Here is a 19,300-nt window from a genome sequence, read left to right on the forward strand (position 1 = left end):
TATTGCAAGGTAGGCCTTCTAGATCTGGAGAAGAGAGAAAGGCAGGCAGTGGTCCCAATGACACCTGGGTATATACGCTAGTAGTTAAATGAAATGACACTGCTGTCATCTATAACAGGGTTGGGGAACCCTTTTCTCCCAAGGGCCATTTGAATATGGATAATATCAGTTGCTGAGTGTACCTTTATTTATTTTTGTTTTATAACTATATAATTATACAATTATATATTATTATAAATTATATATTAAAAATTAAATGAAAGTTCCAAAGTCCACGCAGTACACTCAGCGGCCTGCACACATACATTTACCAGCTTTGGCTCAGCTGGCAAAAACAAGAGCAGAAGAAACTGACCCATGGCAGCTTGGAGGAGCAACAGGAGCCAGGTTAAGTGGGCAGACTGAAGCAGGTGTCTTTCCCTGCTCCAGATCAAATGATTGCATGGGACTTATGCCCTGCTGAGAAATTCATGCCAAAATCACCACAAACAGAAACAGCTCAAATAGTAGGGTAAATCCTTTTGAGGCAATGGCATAGTAATTAGAATCCTATTATCCACTGGGACAGGGAAGGGAAGGGAGCAGGGAGAGAAAGGCCTAGTTAAAAAGTAGCAACCTGCCTCCCACCCCTGCAGTGCTCCCAATTCAATAGTCCACCTGAAGGTGCCAGGGAAAACAACCAGGGCTTAACAAACCTCTAGCCTGCCCCCCCCCCCCCACCACCCCATCCCCCCATGGCCTGTCTGGTCTCTACCCAGGGATGCCATAAAAGGTGGTGGTCTTGGGTGCAAATTGTTTTGCTTTGATTGCTTTTCTAATCCTGCATCTTGGATTTGGAACACATCCAATGTTTGTATCATCAACTCCAGAGGTCATTTCTGTGCACTGTACTTTCCTTAATCTTTGTCTGAGATATAGTTTTTCAGGGATTGTTAAAAGCTTCAGATCTAAGTAAGTACTTAGTATTTGGGTGAGAGATAAAGGGCTAGACCAAATGGTCTTGAGAATGGGCTGCATATTCCCCACCCCTGGTTCACAAGAAATCATTTCTTAATGGAGAACCGGAAAAGCTTATATGAAGTTTATGAGACAATGTGAGAAGACACAAAAATATAACAAATTGACTTAAATTTAAAATGGTTACAATCTTTAATATTTTATGAAACATGTGTTAAAGAAATAGAGAAGACTTAGTTTTCTCTTATTACATATTTTTAAGGATGCAATTAACCTATAACAAATATAGTATCCCATTTTTTTTCTTTTTCCTTCCCTTTTTCCTCACCCCCCCCCCCCAAACCACTCTCCTAGTAAATGTTTAATAAAAAATTATTTGGTAAAAAAGAAATCATCTCATAGTGTCATCTCTCACTGCTGCTTTTTCCCATTAGTTTTTGACATGTTTGGTTTGGCTTTTCAAGAGACCCTGCCACTAGCAGTGCTACTGTCAGCATAGCCTCTGCCTGAGAGGAGTACCCAATTCCAGCACTAAAGAACAACAGTGCCAGAGTAATAAAGTCTTGCTGATCTGCAATAAAGATTGTGTCGTTGGCTAATCTAATAGGTCTCTTTGTGCATACGAATTTGGCTCATGTATAGAACAATAAAGGGGATATTTTCATCTGTACATACATTTTCTGTTTGTATGCTTTCCTTGATCTTGAAGACCTCAAATGGTTCTCAATACTTTTGTGTATAGAAAATATGATATTCAGATGAAATATACAGAAATATACCTATATGTAAGCAAATGTACACTGAATGTAGCAATTTATAGGGTTCGTATCATGACTTATTAGAGGTAAACTCTACAAAGTTTGGGAAAGTTTGCACAAAAGCAGAAGAACGCATACCTGTATGGAAAGGTGGAAATGGCTGGTATAGATGATTTCTAAAAATTATTCCAAAACAGCAGTGAAAAGTTACCATTTTGTATGATGTACCTGCCAAACCCAAAATATTTAAGGATCGGAACAGTGGAGACCATCTGCACAAGACAATTCAGAAAACATTGTCAGGGCATACTTATAAATTAAAAGAAAAAAGTCACGAAAAAACTATTTTTGAACCATCAGCCATCTCCTCTTTATAATTTATCGTTTTCATAATAGCCCTTTTTGCTTGTCTTCGCCTTAGTACTTATCTTAACAGCAGGCAGTGATTATCTCAGGGGCAGCTTTCTTTTCTTCTGACATGCTTTAATTAAACTATAACCCTTGCTGAGCACAGAAGCAAAAATAATCGAGGAAAAATATCTTAATGAAGTTGATTAGACCCCTGTATTTATGAAACTGCAAGTCATCTGGAAAGTAGTTGATGAAAGGTTTTAATTATCTTTTTATATTTACTTCCGAGTTTGCCACACTGACCTGTGTGTTTCATAGTATGCTCCTAGAAGCTAATATTTGGATCAAAATATTTTTTCTGATTTCACCAACAGCTACAGGACAATGAAAAGAAACAAAAGCAGGGACACTATTTTGGCATAGCAAGGCATCCGGAATTGTGCATTGACACAGAAGCGTGGTCAGCAGTACCAATGTGCTAGTAAAAGCTATATCTGTCATCAAAATAGGGAACCATCTTTAAAACTCTTGAAGGCATTGGATCTCTTGAGTTTTGAGGTCCAGTGAAGGAGTTAATATTTACATTTATGTCTATGATCTGCATGGAGCTAAAATATAATTTAGTCCTGATTCTACTCTGTATGGCTTACAATGTTTCTTCCATCTTAGTTTTGAATCTTTTTTTCATTGCCTGAAAATTCAATGTTGCAGTACAACTACTAAAGCTTTTAAAAATAATCCAGGCTTTTTTAAAGGCACACTGTTTTCTGACACTCAGGTTATTTATTTATAATTTATTTATTTAAAACATTTATACTCTTCCCTTCTCACCCCAAAGGTTAAAAGGTGGTTGGCTAAGTTGAAGGGAGTGGCAAAATCAATACTATTTTTTTGGTTTGGTTGTGATTATGCACATATTTGCCATCACTTTGAGTAACATTTACCTAGAAGATGAAGTCTGAATTGAGATTTCTGCCTACAGGGATCAAATCAGTTTGTTATGTTTAGGAATTAATGTGGTGTCGAATAGTCTGAGTTAGCAAGGAGAGGCATGAGAGATGTGTTTTGAATATATTGAATCATCTGTTCTATTATGCTCAACTTCTCTTATTTTTTTTTTTTGTATTTACATGCCTTTGGCCCTTGGGAACGCTATATCTGCTTGGTTTCAGACACTGTGACAAAAGTGAACAAAGAGGTATAGGATCTAGTGGGGACAGAATGTGTACAATATCTCACACAGGTACCTTGAGGGCATCTAGAAAGTCCACCAAAGTTAAGAGACTACAGCAATAGGACAGAAAGATGCCCATCCATGGGTTCATCAATGGAAGAAGTTCTTACTCTTGGTGGCTATAGTAAGATTTGTAGAAATCTTCACATATGCTAGCAGCAGAGGCTAAAGCACAATCTCACATCTGGTGAGAAAGCAATGGGTCAAGTGGTAAACTCAGTATTAAGGGGAGGGGTGTCAATTGCTACCTCCCACAAGAATTTTCTAAATTTAGAAGGAATTGGGAAGTGATTGTGAAGAGGCACAAATGGGTTATAGAGCAATCCTGTAGTCATCCCTGAATTGGTGCCAGTGTGAGCCATGAATAGGATAATAGTTGAGATCCTGGGGACATTGGAAGAGGAGGAAATGCAGGTGTGCCCCATCAGATAGTATTAGAAGCATAGAGCATTGCTTCCCTCAAACCCTATGATAAAACGAGGCAGGAATTCGAGTTTGCTTTCCAGTACCATTTCCAGTGTTAACAGCTCCTGAGCAGTAGCATCTAATCACATTACATAGGCCAGAAATGCAGAATGGAAGCAGTTCTCAGTTGCCAATATAATGATGTGTGTTTCAGATCATGAAAATGACAATAGGATCTTAACACTAATGAATTTGAGGACCAGGCACAATTACAAGTAACAGCCAATCAGGAAAAGGTACCATTCCATTGGACATATGAGTGTCTAAGTGTAGCAGAAAAGAAAAATCTAATCTGCTACGTAGCTCTCAATCCTGACAGTGATGATGAGTAAAACATGGCTATCTGTCCCCACACTGGTTTAAAAATACTCCAGGAGAGTTTAGGCTGGACATTTAGAGATAAACTTTCCAGTTCTGTGAGACTGGGAACTCTTTCTTTTTGACTAGAAGTGGTTCTCAATGTGTGGATTCCATATATGTTTAAGTCTACATCATCCATAATACCTTACAATTGGCCATGGCAGCAGACATGTACAAATATTGACACTTAGAAAGTACTTTTGAGTCCTGTCCCTCAGCTATTATTTCCTGCCTTTTGAACATGTTTCCTATTCTCCTTCTGCAGCATACACATTTATCTAGTATATCCTTTTACTAATTAAATTATATAAGGAATAAATCAATGTGCCATGAAATGTATGTAATGAAAGTGATAAATCATACATTTCACCCTCATCTCTTTTACTCCTACACATGACTGTGTGTGTGAATGTTTAAGGCCAATGGCTTTCTTTCACTTTAATACTGCAATTAATCACATTATATAAGCAGCCCACTGCTATTTTTAATTAAGTTTTTAAAAATACATTTGAATGACATAAGGGTTCTCTTGAAAATGTAAGCATACTCATGAGAGAAAGAAGAGGATGTAAAAACACCATCTTCCCCATCTTCCGTTCTAGCACTGTGTTTTAGAAATGCAGCATATACCATGGTTATGTAACATCATACAATCATTACTGACTCACATGCTTACCTCACAATGGACCAGTCTAAAATTAGATTCTCGTTCTTATGAATTAGAACTTCTCCCCTTACTCTCAGTGGGATTTAAATACTGTATAGCAAATTTGAGCCTGAGATCCTTTATAAACTAAACAAATTTTATTTCCTGAATTTTGTTTCTATATTATTTTCTTTCTGCAAAAAGCATTCTAGAACTATATGTAGGAAGATTGAAAAAATAGATAACTCTTGGCTTTTGAAATGTATATGGTCCAATGAGTTAAATATATCAATTCATAATACAAGATTCAGATCAATTTTATTGGACTAAAGGACAAACAATCACCTAGCATATAGTTATGCTTCCATCCCCCAGAAGAGAAATTAAAATGGCCCATGCGATTCCAAAAATAAAGTTGCATCATTTGCTGACCAACAAATGGAATAAAGAGATCACACACAAACGTGGGATTAAATAAGGGAAACTTAATTAATTCTAAATGATATGTCAAACCAAATGGGGGAAGTACCCCAGTATAGGAGTAGCTGGGGCAGTGTTCCTCTCGACCTTTCCTAGCTTCCTTTGGCAAGAACATCGTAGCCCCTGAAAGGAGCCCCAATTAAATTCAGATTGCTGCAAAGCAAGCTATCCAAATAGAAATCTGACCAGAGGGTTTAAATTCTAAAGCAACATAGATCCCGGAGAGGGCAAAACCACAGAGATCAACCCCAAAGACAGTAACTTTCCCCACCCCCTGATTGTGTGATAATCGGGCAGTTTCAGGTTCCCATTCTTCACTAAAAAAGTTGCCAAAGGTGCTTATTGAACTCAAATCTCCCTCTAGTACCTGTCACGGATAAGAAACCAACATCTGCTTAGCCTCTGTTCCTCACTATGTAGCCCAAAATGACTTTTAACCCTTTTTTTCAAATTGCTAAGAAAACAGGTTCGCCAAATCGGACAAATGGACTCTTATGTGTCTGAGAACTCTGCCTTGCTATGAGTGAAATTAAACCAGATGATTCTGAAGGGCTTTTCTAATCTCGTTATTGATGCACTTACAGGCCACATTCAAGTGACAGACATTCCTCTCCCAGAACATCACTGACATAGAAGACAGGCAGAAAAGACCAGCTTGGTTCCTGGCCAAAGAAACTCTGTAGTAAGAAAATCTCGAATTGCTTGAATAATAGTGCCTCTCTTTAACCTCCCAGTTGAATAACCAACATGTGTGGTGGAGGACCACAGTGCTCCCCGCTGCAAACTCTTCTTTTCTAACCCTTCCATAGCAGCTCAATCACTGAGGTCAAGTGAGCTCCAAAATGGCTTCTGCAAGCCTGATACTCTCCTGGATGCTTTGAAGGTGACTTTCATCATGGGACTTTTGCCTTTAGGCCCACTTTTTCCTTTAGCCACCCATAAACTATAATGTAGTTTCCAAATACAGAAAGTGATACAGTTGAACCTCTACTTAAGAGTGTCTCAACTTAAGAGCATTCTAAGTTAAGCGCTGTTGCTCAGCCCAGGATTTGTTTTGACATACGAGCGGCATTCTGAGTTGAGAGCTAGCACCAGAGGGAGTGTTAGTGCAAGAGTACAGGGCTTTAGGGATTCAAGGGAGCAGCCTTTGTGGTTTGTGTGCTTGTCTGCTCTGGGAGATTGCTATTTGTTTAGCTTTTGTCCACTTTGAGGAACTTTGATGAACCTTCCTGGTATGGAGGGAGAGAGAGCAAGAGAGGGAGGGAGGCTGAAATGAGTACAGTATGAATAAAATGAGGATTCTGCCTCTTCACTGAGACTCAAGAGGAGAGAAAGTCTAAAATTCTTGTCAGTTAATACATTCTTGTTTGATTCAACTATATAGTCTCCAATCTGTTCCCTGCACAGCCAGTTCACCTTCCAAGTAGTTAAGATAGCATGGAGGCAGAAAAGACTGCATTTAATGTCATGTCTGGGTTGGCCCTCAATTCGTAATGTGCATTAATATAACATTAATTGGATTCTAAATCTGGATTGAGAAGCATAAAAATAATTTATTTAGCAGCAAGATTCTTATCTTATATCAGAGGAAAAAAATATCACAAGTATAGCAAATTATGCTACTTTTTTCACAATGGTAGGATTGTATGGTCCTGTGAGGCAAGAGGTGTTGTTGATAGTAGCAATGCTGCTGTTAGGATTTCCTATATCAGGCAGGCTTTTGCTGAGGGACCAGACAAATTGTACCCAAGTGTTTCTGGGTACCAGCAGGAATGCAGGGATGACACTGGTTTAGGATCTCTCATAGAACAATGGCAATGACACCAAACCTACCACTTTTTAGTACTGCACTGAAAGAGGCATTTATTTATCGTGTCATCAGCAACCATACCATTGTATTACATTTCTAACAGAGCAAAACAAACACATAGATTAAAAAAAAACACAGATTTTGCAAACTTGGTAGTTGGTTAAGTGTCCTTTGACCAGTATCTGGCCACTTGGAGTGCCTCTGGTGTTGCCGCAAGAAGGTCCTCCATTGTGCATGTGGCAGGGCTCAGGGTGCATTGCAGCACGTGGTCAGTGGTTTGTTCTTCTCCGCACTCGCATGCCATGGATTCCACCCTGTAGCCCCATTTCTTAAGATTGGCTCAGCATCTCGTGGTGCCAGAGCGCAGTCTGTTCAGCGCCTTCCAGGTCACCCAGTCTTCTGTGTGCCCAGGGGGGAGTCTCTCATCTGGTATCACCCATGGATTGAGGTGCTGGGTTTGGGCCTGCCACTTTTGGACTCTCGTTTGCTGAGGTGTTGCAGAGGCATGGTAATCCCATTTTGAATGCTATTTACTACAAAATTATTCAAATGCCCTATAGCGAGACCATCTAAAATGAAACAATAGCTAGTGTGAGAAGATTAGACTAGATTAGGTTAGATGACAGTCACCAAGCTGTTGGGATAGAGCAAAGAACTACAAGTAGTAAGTTGCAGCTGAATGGATTCAGTCAAGGAAGCCACGACTTTGGGCTGGCAAAACTTGAACATTGCTGTTGACAGAGTGACTTGGAAGACTCTCATTCATAGGATCTCATAAGTTGCAGTTGGCTTGAGGGCAGTGAACAACAATGTTCATGATATTTGAATGGTGATTAATTGAATAACAACTGCCTAAATGTTGGAACAGGCTCTCGATCAGAAATAGAAAATTAATTAGGGGCAACACCTTCCTTTCTATAGTCAGGTTTCACTTCCTCTCTGGGAAGCAGAAAAAAGAGAAATTTTAAAACAAGACATCAGGCATATATAAACATATTCTATTTCGGTAGGTGAAAGAGGCCATATGGTATAGCCCTACCATTCATCATTATTCTTACAATGCTTCCTCTCCTTGTGCCTATGCAAATACACAGATGTTTGGGAGAAGAAGGTGTATACTTACAGGCAGGCAGGGCTGTTGGCGGGGGGGGGGGGGGTGAAACTTTTTTTAGCAAATCATGAAGGTAGTTCGATAGCACAACAAGATTTTTAATACAGTCCAAAGACCTTTATTGCTCTGTAAAAGGTATAAGATACAAGGTATGTAAGGTTAGTAAGGCCAAAAATAGCCCAAATTTTTTTAGTTTTTTTAAACCTGAAATATTTGGGGGGGGGAGGTTGAACCCCTAACCCCCCGGCTACAGGCCTGCAGACAGGTGCCTCAGTGTGGGACAGAATCCTGTGCAGGTACCTAAAGATGTTACACACTACATAATTTTAGCACAATGATTCCATTTTAGCTGTTGTGGCTGCATCCCATGGAATCCTGGGATTTGAAGTTTAGGGATACACTAGCACTCTCTGGCTGAAAATTCTTAAATTCCTCAACTGCAAATCTCAGGCCCCTTCTACATAGCCATATAAAATCCAGATTATCTGCTTTGAACTGAAACATATGGCAGTGTAGACTCATATGATACAATTCAAAGCAGATAATGTGGATTATCTGTGTTGATAATCTGGATTATATGGCAGTATAGAAGAGGCGTCCGTTTTCCACGGGATGAAACCCTGGCAATTGAAGTGGAATCATGCTACAAATTGTGAAGGAGACCCTGGAAGAGGAAATTAAATGGTCACTTCTACTCCATATATATAGCATTTCTTTTATCCTAAGACAATATTATAAACGGCCCTGGCCTAATTTACCTGTCCGAACGCATCTCCCCCTATGAACCACCGCAGAGATTAAGATCTTCTGGGGAGGCCCTGCTCTCGGTCCCGCCACCATCACAGCCGTGTTTGGCGGGGATGAAAGACAGGGCCTTCTCAGTAATTGCCCCTTGGCTATGGAACTCCCTTCCTAATGAGATCAGGTCAGCCCCCTCCCTCTTGTCCCTTATTAGGGTGATAAAAACGTGGCTGTGGGACTGAGCCTTTGGGAGTGTGCAATGAGGCAGTGATAGGAACCCTTCGTATGCCAACCAAATTCGATATGGTTGTTGAGACAGTTTTAACTAGAGAATTTTAACGCCAAGATAAGTGATTTCAATGCTTTTGTATGTCTATGGTCTAGTATGTTTCGGCATTGAATGTTTGCCGTTTATAAGTTGTGCTCCGCCTGGAGTCCCCTTCGGGGTGAGAAGGGCGGAATATAAATGCTTTAAATAAATAATAAATATAAGGTACAGAAACATCAGCAGTAGGTACTAATGGAAATATGTGTTCTGTAGGATCCAGAATGGTCCTTTTCAAAGCTGGTTGGAACCTTGTATTGTAGATGGAGTCCTGAACCATAGGCGGAGCCCTGCATAGAAATCCCCTGATAGAGGCTACAGGCTGCAGTTTGGTCTGCAATCTTTTGTCGCTTACCTACAATTCCCATTTAATTACCTTTGAGTAGATATATGAATAAAACTTAGCTGTCAGTTGCAGGGGTTTTTTTTTCCAGAAGTTCTCGTCTATTTTGTTTTCCTTTCATTAACTGTTAGCCCATGATCTCGAGCATGAGACAGTCATAGGACCATGAGACCTACAGTGCTTTACTTGAGCAGCATGAAACTTCCTTTCTTTTTCATCTTCTAAAAAAGTGTTTTCATGCTTAATGCAGAAATCCAACACCTTCTTACTGATCTGTGATTATCATAGATTATCACAAGGCCTTATAGAGTTATTTTGCAAGGTAGGAAAAGTAAATAATGCCCCGAGGTTATGTGTTGATTGAATAATACTTTGAAAGACAGAGAGGGGTGGCTGTCTCTACCCCACAGTGTTTCGAGCTTTATGTATTCAAAGGTTCTCAGGATCATCAGCTGATGTTTTTGTGTGCAGTTGAGTTAGAACAGCGTGATCAGAGGTCAGCTTCTAGCTAGATAAATGGATTTGCTGAATTTAACTGTGAAACCATGTCTTATTGTACTAAGGAACAGGCTGCACAAGGGTGGAAAACATTGCATATTACTGAGAGAAGGTTCATATCACATATGTTCTTTAGAGAAAATATCTTTAATTTCATCCTATAGCACTTGCCCAAACTCACTCTCTTTTCCTCTCAAACACACATTACTTCTTTGTGCCATTGAGAGGATCATCTAAAATGAACTCTCCTATGTTTTATGGATGCTTCTAAAGCCTTTGACTGTATAGATCATAATAAATTATGGCAAGTTCTTGGTGGTATGGGGATACCAAGTCACCTTGTCTGTCTCCTGAGGAATCTGTAAAGTAGCAAGAGTAAGAACTGACCATGGAACAACAGACTGGTTCAAGATTGGGAAAGGCGTACAACAGGGCTGTCTACTGTCACCCAACCTATTCAACTTGTATGCAGAACATATCATGCAATATGCGGGGCTTGATGAATCCAAGGCTGGAGTTACAATTGCTGGATGAAACATTAACAACCTTAGATATGCAGATGATACCACTTTGATGGTTGACAGTGAGGAAGAACTGAAGAGCCTTATAGCCAAGGTGAAAGAAGAAAGTGCAAAAGCTGGGTTGCAGTTAAACATAAACAAACCAAGATGATGGCAACCAGACTGACTGATAACTGGCAAATAGAGGGGGAAAACATTGAGGCAGTGGCAGGCTTTGTATTTTTAGGGGCAAAGATTACTGCAGACGCAGACTGCAGCCAAGAAATCAGAAGATGTTTACTTCTTGGGAGGACAGCAATGATCAATCTCAATAAAATAGTGAAGAGTAGAGACATCACACTGGCAACGAAGATCCACATAGTTAAAGCAATGTTATTCCCTGTAGTAACCTATGGTGCAAGAGCTGGGCTATAAGGAAGGCTGAGCGAAGGAAGATGGACACTTTTGAACTGTGGTGCTGGAGGAAAATTCTGAGAGTACCTTGGACTGCAAGAAATCCACCCTCCAGGAAATAAAGCCCGACTGTTCACTGGAGGGAAGGATATTAGACGCAAAGATGAGATACTTTGCCTACATAATGAGTAGACAGGATACAACACCATACTATTTGCTTCTTTGGGGCCAGGAAAATGTTTTAGTGATAATGTAACCACAATTATCAAATCCAAATAAAATTAATAAAAGTGTGGCAACTGATGAATTTGTTGTCATCCAGCAGGAAATAGCTATCTGTTTTCTGCTGAACACATAAAGCTGATTTCTTCCTCCTGGAGCTCTAGATCACTGCTTCTTAAACTGTGAGCCCAACCCCAGATGGGGTCTCCTTATCTCTATGTTGGGGTCCTGAAAAAATTGACAACAGTAGATTTCTGAGCATCACCTAGTAGTAGTTTTAGACATTTACACAAATTTGTTATGCAGTGTTAACAATCGACTGCAGAAGATGCTTCGGCTGTACTTCATAAAAAGGGAAATCATCCTGTATAGCAAGCTTTGCAAATGCTGATTTGTTATTAGTATATGTTTGATTTTCATACCTATTTTATATACCTGGATATCCAGGGTTGCATACAAATTTCTCAAGCCAAAAAGAGTCGCAAGTGGAACAGCTTAAGAAACCCTGCTCTAGAGAAGCTATGGGAGGCCCTGAAGGATGCCTGCTCCTTCAAGTGTCTGGATGTGCCTAGTTGACCTTGCCCCATTCTAGCCACTGATACTAATACAGATATGCAAAAGCAGCACAGAGGTCGATGGTTCACCTAGAAAGAAGAAGGGGGAGCACAGATAGATTTAGTAGAGCTTTACACTCTGCCAGGTCCACATAGGCTCACCTATTAATTCAAAAAAGATATAGGAACAGTGCATTTACACAAGTGAAGGTGGGATACTACATTCTTCATAAGAAGCTCCAAAGGTTTAGCAGCCACTTTTCAGTCCCCTGGATTCACCTGTAAGGAGCCATGATGGCGCAATGGGTTAAACCCTGCCACGAAACGGTATGAGCTCCTGTCTGTCAGCTCCAGCTTCCCATTCGGGGACATGAGAGAAGCCTCCCACAGGATGGCAAAACATCCAGGTGTCCTTTGGGCAATGTCCCTGCAGACGGTCAATTCTCTCATACCAGAAGCAACTTGCAGTTTCTGAAGTTGCTTCTGACATGATAAAAAGAATCTGGTAAGACTCATCAATTTCATACAGTGTTTAAAATTCAAGGTGAAGTCATGAACAGGTCATAGCTGGAAATCCCCTTCTGGTTATTCAACACCAGTACCCCAATTTTAGATGTGTTGTTTTCTACAGGGAAAGTGCTAGGATGACTAAACCGATAAAAGGTCTCAAGAACAAGCCCTATGAGGAGCAGCTCAAAAAGCTGGGCATGTTTAGCTTGCAGAAGAGAACGCTGAGAGGAGATATTATGGCCATGTATAAATATGTGAGGGGAAGTCATAGGGAGGAGGGAGCAAGCTTGGAGATTTCAGCGTGGAACAATGGCTTCAAACTACAGGAAAGGAGATTACATCTGAACATTAGGAAGAACTTCCTAACTGTGAGCGCTGTTCAGCAGTGGAACTCTCTGCCCCAGAGTGTGGTGGAGGTTCCTTCTTTGGAAGCTTTCAAACAGAGGCTGGATAGCCATCTGTTGGGGGGTTCTTTGAATGTGATTTTCCTGCTTCTTGGCAGGTGTTTGGACTGGATGGCCCATGAGGTCTCTTCCAACTCTATGATTTTATGTATGTAACTTCTTTTGGGGAATAATTACTACTCTCATAGGATTTTGGTAATACACAAATCACCTTTTCTTCATAATTGGGGTAGTCTTGAAGGGTGTACAAACATCCCTTCGCTGCCCTAAAGATTATGGCAATTTCATGTTAAATATCTGATTTGTCGAACCCACAAAACTCCCAACCAAATGGTTTCTTAATTTTTTGTCTGATTCCATGGAAGCTGTTTACATCCTATTTCACTGAGCCATTATAAAGAGCTAGTGGGTTAATTGCCCACTGAAGTGGAATGGCTTGTTTGCTGAACCTGACATCTTTATTTTCACTTTCTATGGAAAAATAGCATATTTGTCTCCAAAATGAAAAACAAGGTTAGACAGAAGCATCTTCAAAAAGTAAACATGTATTTCTCTACATAAGGGCAGCCATATGCTGGAACAAGGACTCATATAACCTTCTCAGCAGTGTACCTCATGTATTGAGAGCCTTAGGTTCATGGCCTAAATATAGACATCCCTCACTGACAGTAACTATGAGTAATGAATGCTCTTGTTGGTGATACTTCAGGGTTGGTGAGTGTAGTGCAAAACATATGCAAATGGAGATAGCATGGTGACTCTGAAACAAGTGAAATAGTATTTATTTAATTGCAATCAAAAATTGGGTCAAGAGACAGAGAAGAAAATGTAAGTGATTACTAAAAGGTCTTCCTTAATTTACTTGGGTCAGCAATGATGAAAGCATTCACTCCTCCAGTTTCTAGGCCAGGAAATAACTAACTTATATATTCATCTCTAAAAATGCTCATCAATTAATTATGCCTAATAAGGCATGCTTATTTTAAAATATCTGTTACACTGAAACCAATATATTTTTTTAAAAAATATGCTATAAAATAATCCTAACCCTAAATATTCTGAGATATTAGTGGAACTAAATATTGAAAATTTTCGATTGATTGTGCATAGAATGTTTATGAAATGATTTCAGAGTTTTCCATCTCTATAGATCATAACTGTAACCAATGACTTGATCTCAAACAGAAGAAAAGGCAGATTTAAACATTATAAGAAACACAATTTCCTGTTTGCCTGTTTGTAAGTCACTTACTTAGTCCTATAGAAAAAAATGAGAGAATATCTGCCTGAAAACTCAGTATACATTCATAGGCAACTACTTTGGAGCTTCTGGGCATGTCTTAACTGTAACTGTTTTCAATCATATCTCCTCTTTGTACATTGCTAGATGTTCAAGTGGCCCATGTAAAACATCCTAAAATATTTGATGCCAGGACCTCACAGAATGTCTCAAACCTACACATGTTGATAGACTGTACAAACTAGGTGGAATCCCCATCCCCCCCCCCCCCCCCCCGGATGTGTGATGGGAAGTTGCTGCTAACTGTGAGAGAAATAAAGTTGAACACTGTGAAAGCCATCCACTGCATGGCTATCAGCCTCCTCTCAGTAGACTCAAATCAAGAAAAAGCTTCATAAGAACCACCACTCCTCTTAATGTTCCCCCAGCAACAGCAAGAGTATCCCTCTGGGCAGCTAAACCAGGAAATCTCAATTGGATGCCTCCCCACTCCATGAGGGTCTGCCTCTAGGGACAAACCAAGAATGGGCAACTGGGAAGTCCCTGAACGGACTCAGAAGTGGAGTGGGAAGATCAAAAGACAACCTGGCAAAATGGCACTACCTAGAAGAATCCTCCATCTTGTGCGATTGTGGAGCAGAACAAACAACTATGCATTTGTATGCTTGTCCACAATGTCCTCCCTCATGTACAGAGGAAGAATTGTTCAAAGCTACAAGCAACACTGTCTCTGTTTGCTGTTTTTGATTAAAATATATATATATATATTTAGACGCTTGTGCTCTTTCTATTTTTATCAGTTTTATACTTATGTATGAAATGCTTTTGAATTGAAATAAAATAAATAAAACCAGCACCCCTGATCAGAAATCAGGAAGGACCAAAATCAGATAAAGTAATGGCAATACAAACACTCTTTGATTTTGATACAGATTCTACTCAAGATGTTCCTATGTAACTACGGGCCAAAACAACATGTGACAGATGACTGTGATTGTATCGTCCACTAACTTTGTATTTCATTGAAAACATCCATACAAAGATCCTAAACTCCTAACTCCAAGTGTTAGGGAAAATGTTATTTTGTTTTGATTTTTTTTTTCAATCATGTTTCCCCTTTTGAAATAAAATCTCTTGAAGCTTCTTGTTAAGCCCTGTTGGTGGAAAAATGCTAAGTATGACTATAGACAATGACTATTTTATTGTAATTTATTGAAGAAATATATTTTTATATCTTATACAGTTTTAACTGTCTGATTTTTTGTTACTTACTTACTTACTTACTTAGGCGATCCCTTGTTGGACGAGTAAGATGGTCTTCCTTGTTGACTATTTTTGTGGGTTTGTAGGTGGCTGTGGAGCCCTATTCTTGACCCGCATCTTCTCCCACAGTGAAGGCATTGGTTTCCCGGTGGGAGGCGGTCCCGGTCGGGGTTGGCTTGACGCGCCTTCCTCCTGGCTCTTTCACCCTCCACTCGTGCCTCCTCGAATTCTGCAGCACTGCTGGTCTCAGCTGACCTCCAGCTGGAGCGCTCAAGGGCCAGGGCTTCCCAGTTCTCAGAGTCTATGCCAGATTTTTAAGGTTGGCTTTGAGGCCATCTTTAAATCTCTTTTCCTGTCAACCAACATTCCGTTTTCCGTTCTTAAGTTCAGAGTAGAGCAACTGCTTTGGGAGACGGTGGTCAGGCATCCGGACAACGTGGCCGGTCCAGCGGAGTTGATGGCAGAGGACCATTGCTTCAATGCTGGTGGCCTTTGCTTCTTCCAGCACGCTGACGTTTGTCCGCTTGTCTTCCCAAGAGATTTGCAGGATTTTCCAGAGGCAGCACTGATGGAATCGTTCCAGGAGTTGCATGTGACATCTGTAGACAGTCCACCACCATGCTTGACTGATTGATTCATATTACCAGCCAATGTCTTTTATTTTGCTTTAACTATAGATATAAATGTATTAATGTTGATTTGATGGCATTTAATGTTTGCCTTTGGGGAGAGAGGGCGAGTTAAAAAAACTTTTATTATTTTTATTATTATTCTAACTACTGTTCCCCTCTTTTGTCCACAGCAAGGCTAATGACTAAGGATATGGCGTGGGAGTGGGTGGGAGGATAAAAAATCCCCTCTTCAATGCTTCAGCTTTTTACATAATTCTCTCCAGCTGCTTTTAAAGAAAGAAAAGATGTTGAGAAATCATGGAATGCCCACATGACATGACTTTGAAATGAACCCTGAGGAATTGTATTTCATAGTCCACACTTATTTTGAGAAGGAGTTTTACCCCAAAGTTAAAAGAATTTTAACAGTGAGAGATTTTTCACGAAAAATTTCTCTGAGGGCAATCTCCTGAAGCTAGTTTAGAATGAAGTGGCTTCTTTCATCACTCAGATACAAAAGGGAAAATGCTGGAAGAGTTTTGAAACAAAAATGGGACTGCAAAGCACGTCCAGGGTCAACACTAAGAAAATGGAGTGCATCATCTCTTGGAAAGATGCTTTGATCGCATCTGACTACAACTCAAATCATGGCATCATCATGTCATCATGTCATGGGTGATCACTTGTGGCCAAGTATGATTGTCTTCCAAAGGTAGAATCTTGGTGATGGCTCCGTAAATGACTGTGAAGACTTATTCTGGACCCAAATGGTCTTTCACATTGAAGACCTAGATTCCAAATGAAAGGAGGTCACAACAAGAAAGATGGGAGACCACCAATGAATACTGGGTGCTGTGGCCTATATTTCAGAGAAAGGAACTAGAGATTAGATTCCTTGTCTAAGAAAACCATATTAAATTAATGGCATCACCAGAAGTCAATAGGGGACTTGAAGGCAATGCTCAAGTGCACATACATAGCAGCTTGCAAGAGGACGCGTATTATACAAGTAACAACTACATCGCAGATGAGTGGAAGTCTTAGCTGAATAAAATCCCACATTATCTGCTTTGAATTGGAATATTTGGCAGTGTGGACTCAGATAACCCAGTTCAAAGCAGATATTGTGGGATTTTCTGCCTTGATATTCAAGGTTATATGGCTGTGTGAAAGGGCCCTTAGTCAAGGATTCGAAGTATAATGAGACAGCAAGGCAAATTCTGGGAACATTGAAAAGCTGTCATGGTATCAAGGCTGAGGGCTGTGTTTTTTCAGCAGATAAAGTAGGCCATATTTCAAGAAAAGAAATAACATCATGAATCCTTCACCATGGCTAAGCAACAGAAATATACTTCCTCTCCAAATATATTGTGTTATGGCTATTTTATTCAAGAAAAGAAATCTTTTTCCTAGCTCTTTATCTAACATATGTTTATTATTTCATAATATACCAGTTGAAAACCAATGTCAGGTTTATATTATTATTATGTTTATGTTTATTTATTTATTTCCTGCTTTTTCTGTCCACTAAGAGACTCAAAGTGGCTTACATTAAAAGCATTTAATACAAATTTAAAATATACAAATATTAAAACAAATATCATTAGTATTAAAAACAATTCAGTTAAAAAACTATAAAAACATATTCAAAACTAACTATGCAAGGCAGGCATGTAGCCGGGGGGGGGGGGGGGGCTTGAGGGGCTTCAGCCCCCCCCCCCCCGAAATTCTCATGGTGGTCCGTGAGAAGGCCTTACTGGTACATTATTTAAACTGTTATGTTTATTCAAATCATGATCTGATCACCATGCTCAATATATCCCATATGCATGGGGGTATTGGGGTAACGATACAAAAGGTTTGCTAGGGTAGACCCTCTTTTACTCAGACTCAGCCCCCCCCCCCCCCCCCCGGAATCAAAATCCTGGCTATGGGCCTGATGCAAGGAGGGTTTCTTCTCTCCTTGCAAGGAAACACACCCTATGAAAGGCTTGTCTTGGCTTTCTACCGCTTGAGAGAATTTTCTGAAATATGAACTGGAGAATTATATTGTGGGTGATGGCCATTCAGACATAAAGTGATATTGTAAGAGTGATTTAAAGAGACTATTTTCATTCAAGCCTACTATAAAGTATTGTCACTAAAGACCAGTTATGTAGACTGTTGCCTTTGGCCTGTAAACAACAGTTGCTCTTTTTAAAATTGTATGTATAATTTAAAAAATTCTCATTGTAAACTGATCATCAAAAACTTTCAGAAGTTTACATAGCTAAATCAAATAAAACATTTTATAGTAGATGGATTGCTCAGATAGTTCTTTGTGTGCATACTTTGTAGTTGGTTATGCTTCTTTTAGCAGCAAGATGTTCTTCTTTTATTTCTTTAGTTATCCATTTGAAAGCATTTATACTCCATTTTTCTAGATAATATCTTCAAAATGGTTTACAATCTAAAGTTAAACTACATCAAGTAAGTTATCTAATAACCTCAATGAATGAGCATATTTCTCTAGCAAAATGAAGGGCAGAGCTGGTGATAATTCCTTTTAACCAATTTCACAATTGCTATTTTCAAACTTGAACCTCACTCCAAACATCCCTGAGGGTAATATTTTTTTGGTGGGAACCATGGCCTCACACCTCTACAAAATGCATTTAGGTATTCCCAAATCTTACAATCCCTCTTTCTCTGCTATGAGAGCAGCATAATGGGAATGTGTCATTCTTTCAGTCTCAATTACTGAATATTTTTAATGTACAATAGAGTCTTGCTTATCCAACATAAACAGGACGGCAGAACACCGGATAAGTGAAAATGTTGGATAATAAGGAGGGATTAAGGAAAAGCTTATTAAACGTCAAATTATGCTATGATTTTACAAATTAAGCACCAAAACACCATGCTTTACAACAAATGGACAGAAAAAAGCAATTCAAGTCACGGTAACATTATGTAGTAATTACTGTATTTACGAATTTAACACTAAATTCGTAAATTCATAGCAATATTTAGTTAACTACCACTATTATCATCCCATAAGAGGTAGTCATATAATATCATCTAGCACTTTCCTGGTAGTCATTGTTGCCATCTGTTATTATTGTAATAAGAACGAATTAGAGCACTTAGGCGCCTGCCATTTGCTGCTAGATTGCACCAGCACTTTCGCCCCTTCCCTATCCCTCTGTGCCGCACTTTATATCGCTAAGTAGAGCACTTTAGACCTAGCACTTTATTGATGTGCCTTGAATGTGTGTTACTGCTAAGTAATTTATGATCATTTATGCTCACCGACGGACTGCTCCTAAAATCTATGCACTTTAAGAACTGGTCTATTGAAGCAGTCGGAATATCGACTACCACCCGTATTGCTGCTACCCATGTGGTCCCCTGCCCCCCTTTGTGTACTGTTTCTGTTGCTCTGGTGCAGCGGAGGGGGCAGAAGAGGAGGTGGCCCGGAGCCCGTGATTGAAAGTGTGGTGGGGAGGGGGGAGGAGGGGGAG

Source organism: Anolis sagrei, chromosome 2, assembly GCF_037176765.1.
Source record: "Anolis sagrei isolate rAnoSag1 chromosome 2, rAnoSag1.mat, whole genome shotgun sequence".
In the NCBI taxonomy this organism is placed as follows: Eukaryota; Metazoa; Chordata; class Lepidosauria; order Squamata; family Dactyloidae; genus Anolis; species Anolis sagrei.